General features: G+C 44.5%; 1 pseudogene; it reads left to right on the plus strand.

The window, feature by feature from the left end:
- The window catches only part of LOC119368743, a 35060-nt pseudogene that overhangs the window by 14099 nt on the left and 9674 nt on the right, over nucleotides 1-11287 (plus strand).

Raw genomic sequence — 11287 nt, forward strand, 5'->3', positions numbered from 1 at the left:
TGTTGTTTTCTTTGTTGCTTTATTCATTTTATTTTGTTTCTACTTACAAAAAAATACTTATTGTTGCTATTTTTATTTTGTTTCCAGTTTTTTGTTTTGTTTTCTATATTATTTATTTTCTTTTGTTTTTTTCTTTATTTTTAGTTCTTTTTGCTTTTAGGTTAGCAAAATTATAAACTTTCTATTAGTGCCATTAGTTTTCAAATTTGAATAGTTAAAATTTGAATTCTTTGAGATTTGTGTGAATCACAAGTTTGTGATTAACTTTACTAAAAAAATGAACATAGATGCGCCTATAGAGAAAATTCAACCTAAGTTCATAATAAATTTCTATGAATTTTAGAGAAATTCACTATGAATTTAGGTCAAATTCCCTTTGAGAGGAGCTCAACAAAGGCAGAGAGGGATGGGCTTATAAACCGGTGTGAGCACCCTTCGGTTGGCGAGGTGGGACTAAACTCTAAGCGCAACGAGGACCAACCCTTTAGTCCCGGTTTGTGGCACAAACCGGGACTAATGGTCATGGGCCAGGGGCGAGGCGCATTGGGCCCGGTTCGTGCGTGGAACCGGGACCAAAAGGTCCAGACGAACCGGGACCAATGGCCCACGTGGCTGCCCTCTTGAGAGTGTTCTTGGTGAGACCATAGTTCACAAGGAGCGAACCGGGATTAATGGTATTATGAGGGCTGAACCATAAGACATTAAAGCATTTCAAATGAACTCTGAAAAAGTTGAAAGTTGGCACGGTATCATAATTTCACCCACATAGCATGTGCATGTACAAAACGGACAATGGTGTCATACTCGTCTGTTACAAAGTTGGCATGGTATCATCATAATTTTTGCGGGAGAAAGTCTCCATTTTTTCTTCGCTTGTGTCATTTGCTTATTGCGCCGTAACCATGGATAATCTTCATCGTTTATCAGGATGCTGGGGTTAGCCTTGACTTTAAAGGGAGGAATTTCATGAAACTTTCATAATCTTCAGACATGTCTGTCTTGCCCTCCACTCCCACTTTGTCCCTTTTTCCTGAAAGAACTATGTGGCGCTTTGGCTCATCGTATGATGTATTCGCTTCCTTATCTTTTCTTTTTCTCGGTCTGGTAGACATGTCCTTCACATAGATAACCTGTGCCACATCATTGGCTAGGACGAACGGTTCGTCAGTGTACCCAAGATTTTTCAGATCCACTATTGTCATTCCGTACTGTGGGTCTACCAGTACCTCGCCTCCTGACAGATTGACCCATTTGCACTTAAACAAAGGGACCTTAAAATCATGTCCGTAGTCAAGTTCCCATATGTCCACTATGTAACCATAATAGGTGTCCTTTCCCCTCTCGGTGGCTGCATCAAAGCGGACACCGCTGTTTTGGTTGGTGCTCTTTTGATCTTGGTCAATCGTGTAAAATGTATTCCCATTTATCTCGTATCCTTTCCAAATCGAAACAGTCAAAGATGGTCCCCTGGACAACAAGTACAGCTCATCACAAACAGTGTTGTCACCTCTGAGACGTGTTTCCAACCAACTGCTGAAAGTCCTGATGTGTTCACATGTAATCCAGTCATCGCACTGCTCCGGGTGTTTGGGGCGCAGACTGTTCTTGTGTTCATCGACATAAGGGGTCACAAAGGTAGAGTTCTGTAGAACTGTGCAGTGTGCTTGAGACCAAGAATATCCGTCCCTGCATATTATTGAGTCCCTTCCAAGCGTGCCTTTTCCAGTCAGTCTCCCTCATACTGCGATTTAGGGAGACCTATCTTCTTAAGGCCAGGAATGAAGTCAACACAAAACCCGATGACATCCTCTATTTGATGGCCCATGGAGATGCTTCCTTCTGGCCTAGCATAGTTACGGACATATTTCTTTAGGACTCCCATGAACCTCTCAAAGGGGAACATATTGTGTAGAAATACGGGCCCCAGAATGACAATCTCGTCGACTAGATGAACTAGGACGTGCGTCATGATATTGAAGAAGGATGGTGGGAACACCAGCTCGAAACTGACAAGACATTGCGCCACATCACTCCTTAGCCTTGGTACGATTTCTGGATCGATCACCTTCTGAGAGATTGCACTGAGGAATGCACATAGCTTCACAATGGCTAATCGGACGTTTTCCGATAGAAGCCCCCTCAATGCAACCGGAAGCAGTTGCGTCATAATCACATGGCAGTCATGAAATTTTAGGTTCTGAAATTTTTTCTCAGCCATATTTATTATTCCCTTTATATTCGACGAGAAGCCAGTTGGGACCTACATACTAAGCAGGCATTCAAAGAATATTTCCTTCTCTTCTTTGATAAGAGCATAGCTGGCAGGACCTTCATGCTGCTTCGGAGGCATGCCGTCTTTTTCGTGCAAACGTTGCAGGTGCTCCCGTGCCTCAGGTGTATCTTTTGTCTTCCCATACACGCCCAAGAAGCCTAGAAGGTTCACGCAAAGGTTCTTCGTCACGTGCATCACGTTGATCGAAGAGCGGACCTTTAGGTTTTTCCAGTAGGGTAGGTCCCAAAATATAGATTTCTTCTTCCACATGGGTGTGTGTCCCCCAGCGTTACTCGGAACAACTAGTCCACTGGGACCCTTTCCAAAGATTACGTGTAAATCATTGACCATAGCAAGTACGTGATCACCGGTACGCATGGCGGGATTCTTCCGGTGATCTGCCTCGCCTTTGAAATGCTTGCCTTTCTTTCGACATTGATGGTTGGTCGGAAGGAATCGACGATGGCCTAGGTACACATTCTTCATGCATCTTCCCAGGTATATACTTTTGGTGTCAAGTAAACAGTGCGTGCATGCGTGGTATCCCTTGTTTGTCTGTCCTCAAAGGTTACTGAGAGCGGGCCAATCGTTGATGGTAACGAATAGCAATGCCTTTAGGTCAAATTCCTCCTGTTTGTGCTCATCCCACGTACGTACACTGTTTCCATTCCACAGCTGTAAAAGTTCTTCAACTAATGGCCTTAGGTACACATCAATGTTGTTGCCGGGTTGCTTAGGGCCTTGGATGAGAACTGGCATCATAATGAACTTCCACTTCATGCACATCCAAGGAGGAAGGTTATACATACATAGAGTCACGGGCCAGGTGCTGTGATTGCTGATCGGCTCCCCGAAAGGATTAATGCCATCCGCGCTTAAAGCAAACCATACGTTCCTTGGGTCATGTGCAAACTCAGCCCAGTACTTTCTCTCGATTTTTCTCCACTGCGACCCATCAGCGCGTGCTCTCAACTTCCCGTCTTTCTTACGGTCCTCACTGTGCCATCGCATCAACTTGGCATGCTCTCCGTTTCTGAATAGACGTTTCAACCATGGTATTATAGGAGCATACCACATCACCTTCGCAGGAACCCTCTTCCTGGGGGGCTCGCCGTCAACATCACCAGGGTCATCTCGTCTGATCTTATACCGTAATGCACCGCATACCGGGCATGCGTTCAGATCCTTGTACGCACCGCGGTAGAGGATGCAGTCATCAGGGCATGCATGTATCTTCTGCACCTCCAATCCTAGAGGGCATACGACCTTCTTTGCTGCGTATGTACTGTCGGGCAATTCGTTATCCTTTGGAAGCTTCTTCTTCAATATTTTTAGTAGCTACTCAAATCATTTGTCTGGCACAACATTCTCTGCCTTCCATTGCAGCAATTCCATTACGGTACCGAGCTTTGTGTTGCCATCTTCGCAATTGGGGTACAACCCTTTTTGTGATCCTCTAACATGCAATCGAAATTCAGCTTCTCCTTTTGACTTTCACAGTGCGTCCTTACATCGACAATGACCCGGCGGAGATCATTATCATCGGGCACATCATCTAGTTCCTCTTGATCTTCAGCAGCTTCGCTCATTGCAGTATCGTCATGCACATCACCTGGTTCCTCTTGATGTTCAGTAGCATCACCGTATTCAGGGGGCACATAGTTGTCATCGTACTCTTCTTTTTCACCGTCTTCCATCATAACCCCTATTTCTCCGTGCCTCGTCCAAACATTATAGTGTGGCATGAAACCCTTGTAAAGCAGGTGGGTGTGAAGGATTTTCCGGTCAGAGTAAGACTTCGTATTCCCACATATAGGGCATGGGCAACACATAAAACCATTTTGCTTGTTTGCCTCAGCCACTTCGAGAAAATCATGCACGCCCTTAATGTACTCAGAGGTGTGTCTGTTACCGTACATCCATTGCTGGTTCATCTGCGTGCATTATATATAATTAAGTGTGTAAAAAATCATTACAGAACATCATGAATAGATAATTAAGTGACCAAATTAATAGAAGTTCATCATCACATTAAAACCAAAGTACATACATAGTTCTCATCTTCAAGCGAAAATCATTACAGAACAACATAAAGCTCTGCAGAGCATCTAAATTAATTAAACCATACATTGAAACTATGTAAAACATTTCAATGCGAAAACAAATGCGATCATAATCACAACCAAGGTAACAACTGATCCAACGGCATAATGATACCAAGCCTCGGTATGAATGGCATATTTTCTAATCTTTCTAATCTTCAAGCGCATTGCATCCATCTTAATCTTGTGATCATCGACGACATCCGCAACATGCAACTCCAATATCATCTTCTCCTCCTCAATTTTTCTTATTTTTTCCTTCAAGAAATTGTTTTCTTCTTCAACTAAATTTAATCTCTCGACAATAGGATTGGTTGGAATTTCCGGTTCAACAACCTTCTAGATAAATAAAATATATGTCACGTTGGTCGGCATAATTTTCATAAACAATAAATGAACCAATAGTTATGAAAAGATAATATATACCACATCCGAATCATAGACAGGACGAGGGCCGACATGGGCAGATACCAAAACCATCGCACTATATAAGATGCAATAATAAAAGTAATAAAATAATACAAGTATCTATCTAAACATACAAGTAAGAATAGTTTTCCTTTCAGAAAGAAGATAAGAACAAGAGGCTCACCACGGTGGTGCCGGCGATGAGATCGACGCGGGTGATAGACGACGGTGAAGACGGGGACGGGGCGTGACAGACCGCTAAACCTAGACAAATATTGAGGAAAATGGAGCTTGGAGGTCGAGCTTGAAGAGGAGAAAGCTTAACTAGTGTGGCTCGGGCATTCCATCGAACATCTTGTGTGCATAGGAGGTGAGCTAGAGCACCACCAAGCCCTCTCCCCCTCGGCGGCCAGAAAAAACAGAGCAGTGTGCACTGCTCTTACGCGAGGGGGTATATATAGGCACCTCATTGGTCCCGGTTGGTGGCATGAACCGGGACTAAAGGGCAGCCTTTGGACCCGGTTCAAGCCACCAACCGGGACCAATAGTGGTGGGCCAGGAGCGAGGCCCATTGGTACCGGTTCGTCCCACTAACCGGAACCAAAAGGTTCAGACGAACCGGGACCAGTGGCCCACATGGCCCGGCGGGCCCCCGGGGCTCACGAACCGGGTCCAATGCCACCATTGGTCCCGGTTCTGGACTGAACCGGGACTAATGGGATGACCCGGCCTGGACCATTGCCCCCTTTTTACTAGTGTGCCCTCACTAGTAGAAAAAGGGTCAAACGTGAAGCACATTAGTGCCGGTTTGTATTTGAGCCGGCACAAATGTATACATTAGTGCCGGTTCCAACGGCAAGCCGGGCCGCTCTCATTAGTACCGGTTCGTGGCTAACCTTTAGCACCGGTTCGTGCCACGAACTGGTACTAATGAGAGTGGTGGCAGGATGTTGTCAGTCTGGGCCCCCTCCAGCACCTTTAGTACCGGTTCTTGGCACGAACCGGTACTAAAGGTCGTCCTACATAAACCCTTCGTCCACCCGAGATCGCTCTATTCTTCCCCTTTCCCCTCTCCTCTCTGTTCTTCCCCTCTTCCTCTCGAGCTCATCACACATTTTGCCCAAAATTTGTCAAGATTTGAAGGCCCCCATCCATTCAAATGATCACAAAGGTTAGCAACTTTGTCCTTTCATCTCTCATTGCTAGATTAGCTCTTGCAATGCTTTATATAGTTATTAATTTGTGAGTTTAGTAATTTGGGAGGAAATATATATATGTGCTAGTATTTGATTTATATGCAATTTGAGGTTAAAATAACACTTAGTTTGCATATGTAGGTGTGGTTTACTTAGTGCCTTCTAAATCTCCGTCGTAACCACCTTCGATCGCCCGCACCGTCCCGTCGCCGGCACCACCTTGTGGTGAGCCTCTTGTTCATGAAATTTATATAAAAAATTGATGTTTGTGTGATTTGGATATATAGTTACTCGTATAATAATTATCTTACCCGTACGTTATTTGTTATACATAGTGCCATGGTTTTGATATCCATCCCCGTCAGCCCTCGTCCTTGTTATGATTCGGATGTGGTATATTCTCTTTTAAAACTATTTGTTGCATTTCGTGTTTATGACAAATTATGCCCATCAAGTTGACATAGATATTTTTATCTAGGAGGTATGTGAACCGGAAATTCCAACCGACCCTATTGTCGAGAGGTTAAATTTAGTTGAAAGAGAAAATGAGTACTTGAAAGAAAAATTGAAAAGAATTGAGGGGGAGAAGATGGAATTGGAGTTGCATGTTGCCGATGTCGTCGATGATCACAAGATCAAGAAGGAGAAAATGAGCTTGAAGATTAGAAAGATTAGAAAATATGCCATCGATAGTGAGGCTTGGTATCATTATGCTGTTGGATCAATTGTTACCTTAGTTGCGATCTTGATCGCATTTGTTGTTGCGTTTAAATGCTTTGGCTAGAGAGTCATTTGTTTGTTGCATTTAAGTGTTGTATGAACTTGTATTAATTTGGTCTATTCGGTGTTGTGTAATGAAGATGAGCCGGCAATGGATGTACGATGACCGATGCTCTCCCCAGTTCGTTGAGGGCGTGCATACTTTTCTGCTTGCGGCTGAGGCAAACAAGCGGGCGGATGGTTTTATGCCTTGTCCATGTGCTGGCTGTAAGAATGGTCGCAATTACTCTATGTCAAGAACCATTCACGTCCACCTGTTTGAGTCCGGTTTCATGCCCCACTATAATGTTTGGACCAAGCACGGAGAAAGAGGGGTTATGATGGAAGACAATGAAGAAGAAGAGGACGACGACAGCTATCCTGGCCATGGGTTCCCTGAATACGATGATACAACAATGGGGGAAGAAGCTGAGCCGGTAATGCGGGAAGAAGCTGAGCCGGCAATGCAGGAAGAAGCTGAAGAAGAGGCATCAGATGAGCCCGTTGATGATCTAGGTCGGGCCATTGCCGATGCAAAGAGAAACTGCGCAAGTGATTTGGAGAAAAAGAAGTTGCAGCGCATGTTAGAGGATCACAAAAAATTGTTGTACCCAAATTGCGTAGGTGACAAGAAAAAGTTGGGCACCACACTGGAATTGCTGCAATGGAAGGCAGGGAATGGTGTATCTGACAAGGGATTTGGAAAGTTGCTGGTAATGATAAAGGATATGCTTCCAAAGGACAACGAATTGCCCGAGAGTACGTACGAAGCAAAGAAGGCTGTCTGCCCTCTAGGGTTAGAGGTGCAGAAGATACATGCATGCCCTAATGATTGCATCCTCTACCGCGGTGAGTACGAGGATTTGAACGCTTGCCTGGTATGTGGTGCATTGCGCTATAAGATCAGCCGCGATGAGCATGGTGATGTCGAGGGCGAGCGCCCCAGGAAGAAGATTCCTGCCAAGGTGATGTGGTATTCTCCTATAATACCACGGTTGAAACGTTTGTTCCAAAACAAAGAGAATGACAAGGCGATGCGATGGCACAGAGAAGACCGTAAGAAAGACGGAAAGTTGAGAGTACCCGCTGACGGGTCGAAGTGGAGAAAAATCGAAAGAAAGTACGGGAAGAAGTTTGAAGATGATGCAAGGAGCGTATGGTTTGGTCTAAGCGCAGATGGCATTAATCCTTTTGGGGAGCAGAGCAGCAACCATAGCACCTGGCCTGTGACTCTATGTTTGTATAACCTTCCTCCTTGGTTGTGCATGAAGCGGAAGTTCATTATGATGCCAGTGCTCATCCAAGGCCCTAAACAACCCGGCAACGACATTGCTGTGTACCTAAGGCCATTAGTTGAAGAACTCTTACAACTGTGGAATGGAACAGGTGTATATGCATGGGATGAGCACAAACAGGAAGAATTTGACCTAAAGGCATTGCTGTTCATGACCATCAATGATTGGCCTGCTCTCAGTAACCTTTCAGGACAAACAAACAAGGGATACCACGGATGCACGCACTGTTTGGATGATACCGACAGTATATATTTGAATAGTTGTAAGAAGAATGTGTACATGGGACATCGTTGATTTCTTCCGAGCAGGCATCCCGTAAGAAAGAAAGGCAAGCATTTCAAAGGTGACGCGGATCACCGGACGAAGCCTCGCCACCGTACTGGTGCTGATGTACATGATATGGTCAAGGATTTGAAGGTGATATTTGGAAAGGGTCCTAGCGGACAACCTGTTCCAAAGGACGCTGACGGACGCGCACCCATGTGGAAGAAGAAATCTATATTTTGGGACCTGCCATATTGGAAAGACCTAGAGGTCCGCTCCGCAATCGACGTGATGCACGTAACGAAGAATCTTTGCGTGACCCTGCTTGGCTTCTTGGGCGTGTATGGGAAGACAAAAGATACACCTGAGGCACAGGAGGACCAGCAACGCATGCACGCAGAAGACGGCATACATCAGGGTCATGCAAGCTACGCTCTTACCAAAGAAGAGAAGGAAATCTTCTTTGAATGCCTGCTCAGTATTAAGGTACCGTCTGGCTTCTCGTTGAATATAAAGGGAATAATAAACATGGCAGAGAAAAAGTTCCAGAACCTAAAGTCTCATGACTGCCACGTGATTATGACGCAACTGCTTCCGGTTGCATTGAGGGGGCTTCTACCGGAAAACGTTCGATTAGGCATTGTGAAGCTATGTGCATTTCTCAATGCAATCTCTGAGAAGGTAATCGATCCAGAAATCATACCAAGGTTACAGAATCATTTGGTGCAATGTCTTGTCAGTTTCGAGTTGGTGTTCCCACCATCCTTCTTCAACATCATGACACATGTCCTAGTTCACCTGTGCGAAGAGATTAACGTTTTGGGTCCTGTATTTCTACACAATATGTTCCCCTTTGAGAGGTTCATGGGAGTCTTAAAGAAATATGTTCATAACCGTGCTAGGCCAGAAGGAAGCATCTCCAAGGGCCATCAAAATGAGGAGGTCATTGAGTTTTGTATTGACTTTATTCCTGACCTTAAGCCGATAGGTGTTCCTGAATCGCGGCATAAGGGCAGACTGGATGGAAAAGGCACGCTAGGAGGGGAACAAATAATATGTATGGACAGACATTCTCTCACTGAAGCACACTACACAGTTCTACAGAATTCCGCCTTGGTGGCTCCGTATATGGATGAACACAAGAATTTGCTACGCTCCAAACACCCGGAGCGGTCTGATGACTGGATTACACGTGAACAAACCAGGAGTTTCGCCAGCTGGTTGCAGACACATACCATGCATGACACCTCTATTGAAGATGACCTGTACTTGCTGTCCCAGTTACCATCTTCGAATATAATGACTTTCAAAGGGTACGAGATAAATGGTAATACATTTTACACGATCGCCCAAGATAAGAAGAGCACCAACCAAAACAGTGGTGTCCGCTTTGATGCAGAAACCAAAACAGGAAAGGAAACATATTATGGTTATATACAGGACATATGGGAACTTGACTATCGACGTGGTTTGAAGGTCCCTTTGTTTCGGTGCAAATGGGTCAATATGACACGAGGCGGGGTAACGGAAGACCCGCAGTACGGAATGACAACAGTGGATCTCAACAATCTTGCGTATGCAGACGAACCATTCGTCCTAGCCAATGATGTGGCACAGGTTTTCTATGTGAAGGACATGTCTACCAAGCCAAGAAAAAGAAAAGATAAGGAAGTGAATGCATCGTACGATGAGCCAAAGTGGCACATAGTTCTTTCTGGGAAGAGAAACATCGTGGGAGTGGATGACAAGACAGACAAGTCAGAAGATTATGAAAAGTTTGATGAAATTGCTCCATTCACAGTGAATATTGACCCGAGCATCCCGTTAAATGATGAAGATTTTCCATGGTTACGGCGCAAAGGGACACACGCGAAGAAAAAGTTTCACACCCAAAGATCTGAGATGTGATCGGCTTCACTAGCTATCATCACTTTCTTCTGTGTTTCGCACCGAGAGGGGAATCTCTGTAATAGTTAGGGTAGTTATGTGTTTTGGCATTTGAAACGCGAAGAAATTTTATGTGCAAACAAATTCACACTAATTTCAAATAATTCAAAATTTAAACTATTCAAATTTGAAAACTACGGGCACTAACAGAAAAAATAGCAGAAAAGAAAGAAAAACTATAGCTGAAAAGAAAAAAACTATATAAAAAACTACTCAAAAATAAATAGAAGAAAATAAATATAGCAGAAAAGAAAAAACTACTCAGAAATAAATAGAAGAAAAAATGAAGCAGAAAAGAAAAAAAATTATATTTGCTATTTTTCAATCGTTTACAAAATGACCGTGAAATTGAAAATCACTACAAAATGAACTCTGAAAATGTTGAATTTTGGCAAACTAGATGAAAAACTACTCACAAATTAATAGAAGAAAATAAATATAACAGAAAAGAAAAAACTATACAAAAAACTACGCAAAAATAAATAGAAGAAAATAAAGCAGAAAAGAAAAAAACTATAAAAAAATTGGGGCGCTGCCCTGTGGGCCTGATAGGCCACAGGTGTGTAATTACAGGCCTTAAAGGCCCAGCAGACTCACAGGGCAGCGCGCAGAGTGTAGGCCCACAAGCCTGCTAGCTATATAGAGGAGTTCGAAGTGGTAGCCGTGGCTGGGTTTATAAACCAGTGCGGCTGCCCTTCGCCCAGCGAGGTGGGACTAAACTTTGGGGTGGCAGCGCGACCCCTTTAGTACCGGGTGGTGGCACAAACCGGCACTAAAGGGGGGGCCCTAAGTACCGGTTTGTGCCACCACCCGGTACTAAAGGGGGTCGCTTCCCGCCGCTTGGCCTGGCCAAAACAGGCCTTTAGTACCGGTTGGTGGCTCCAACCGGTACTAAAGGTGCCTTCTATATATACAACAGCTACGAAAATTTCAGTTTCCCTCTCTGTTTGTTCCTCTGTTTCCGTCTCCGTCGCCGTCGCCGCCACCCTCGATCGTCTCCGTCGCCGCTCGTCTCCGTCGCCGCCCCCGTCCCCGTCGCCGCCC

Source organism: Triticum dicoccoides, chromosome 2B (genome assembly GCF_002162155.2).
Source record: "Triticum dicoccoides isolate Atlit2015 ecotype Zavitan chromosome 2B, WEW_v2.0, whole genome shotgun sequence".
Classification (NCBI taxonomy): domain Eukaryota; kingdom Viridiplantae; phylum Streptophyta; class Magnoliopsida; order Poales; family Poaceae; genus Triticum; species Triticum dicoccoides.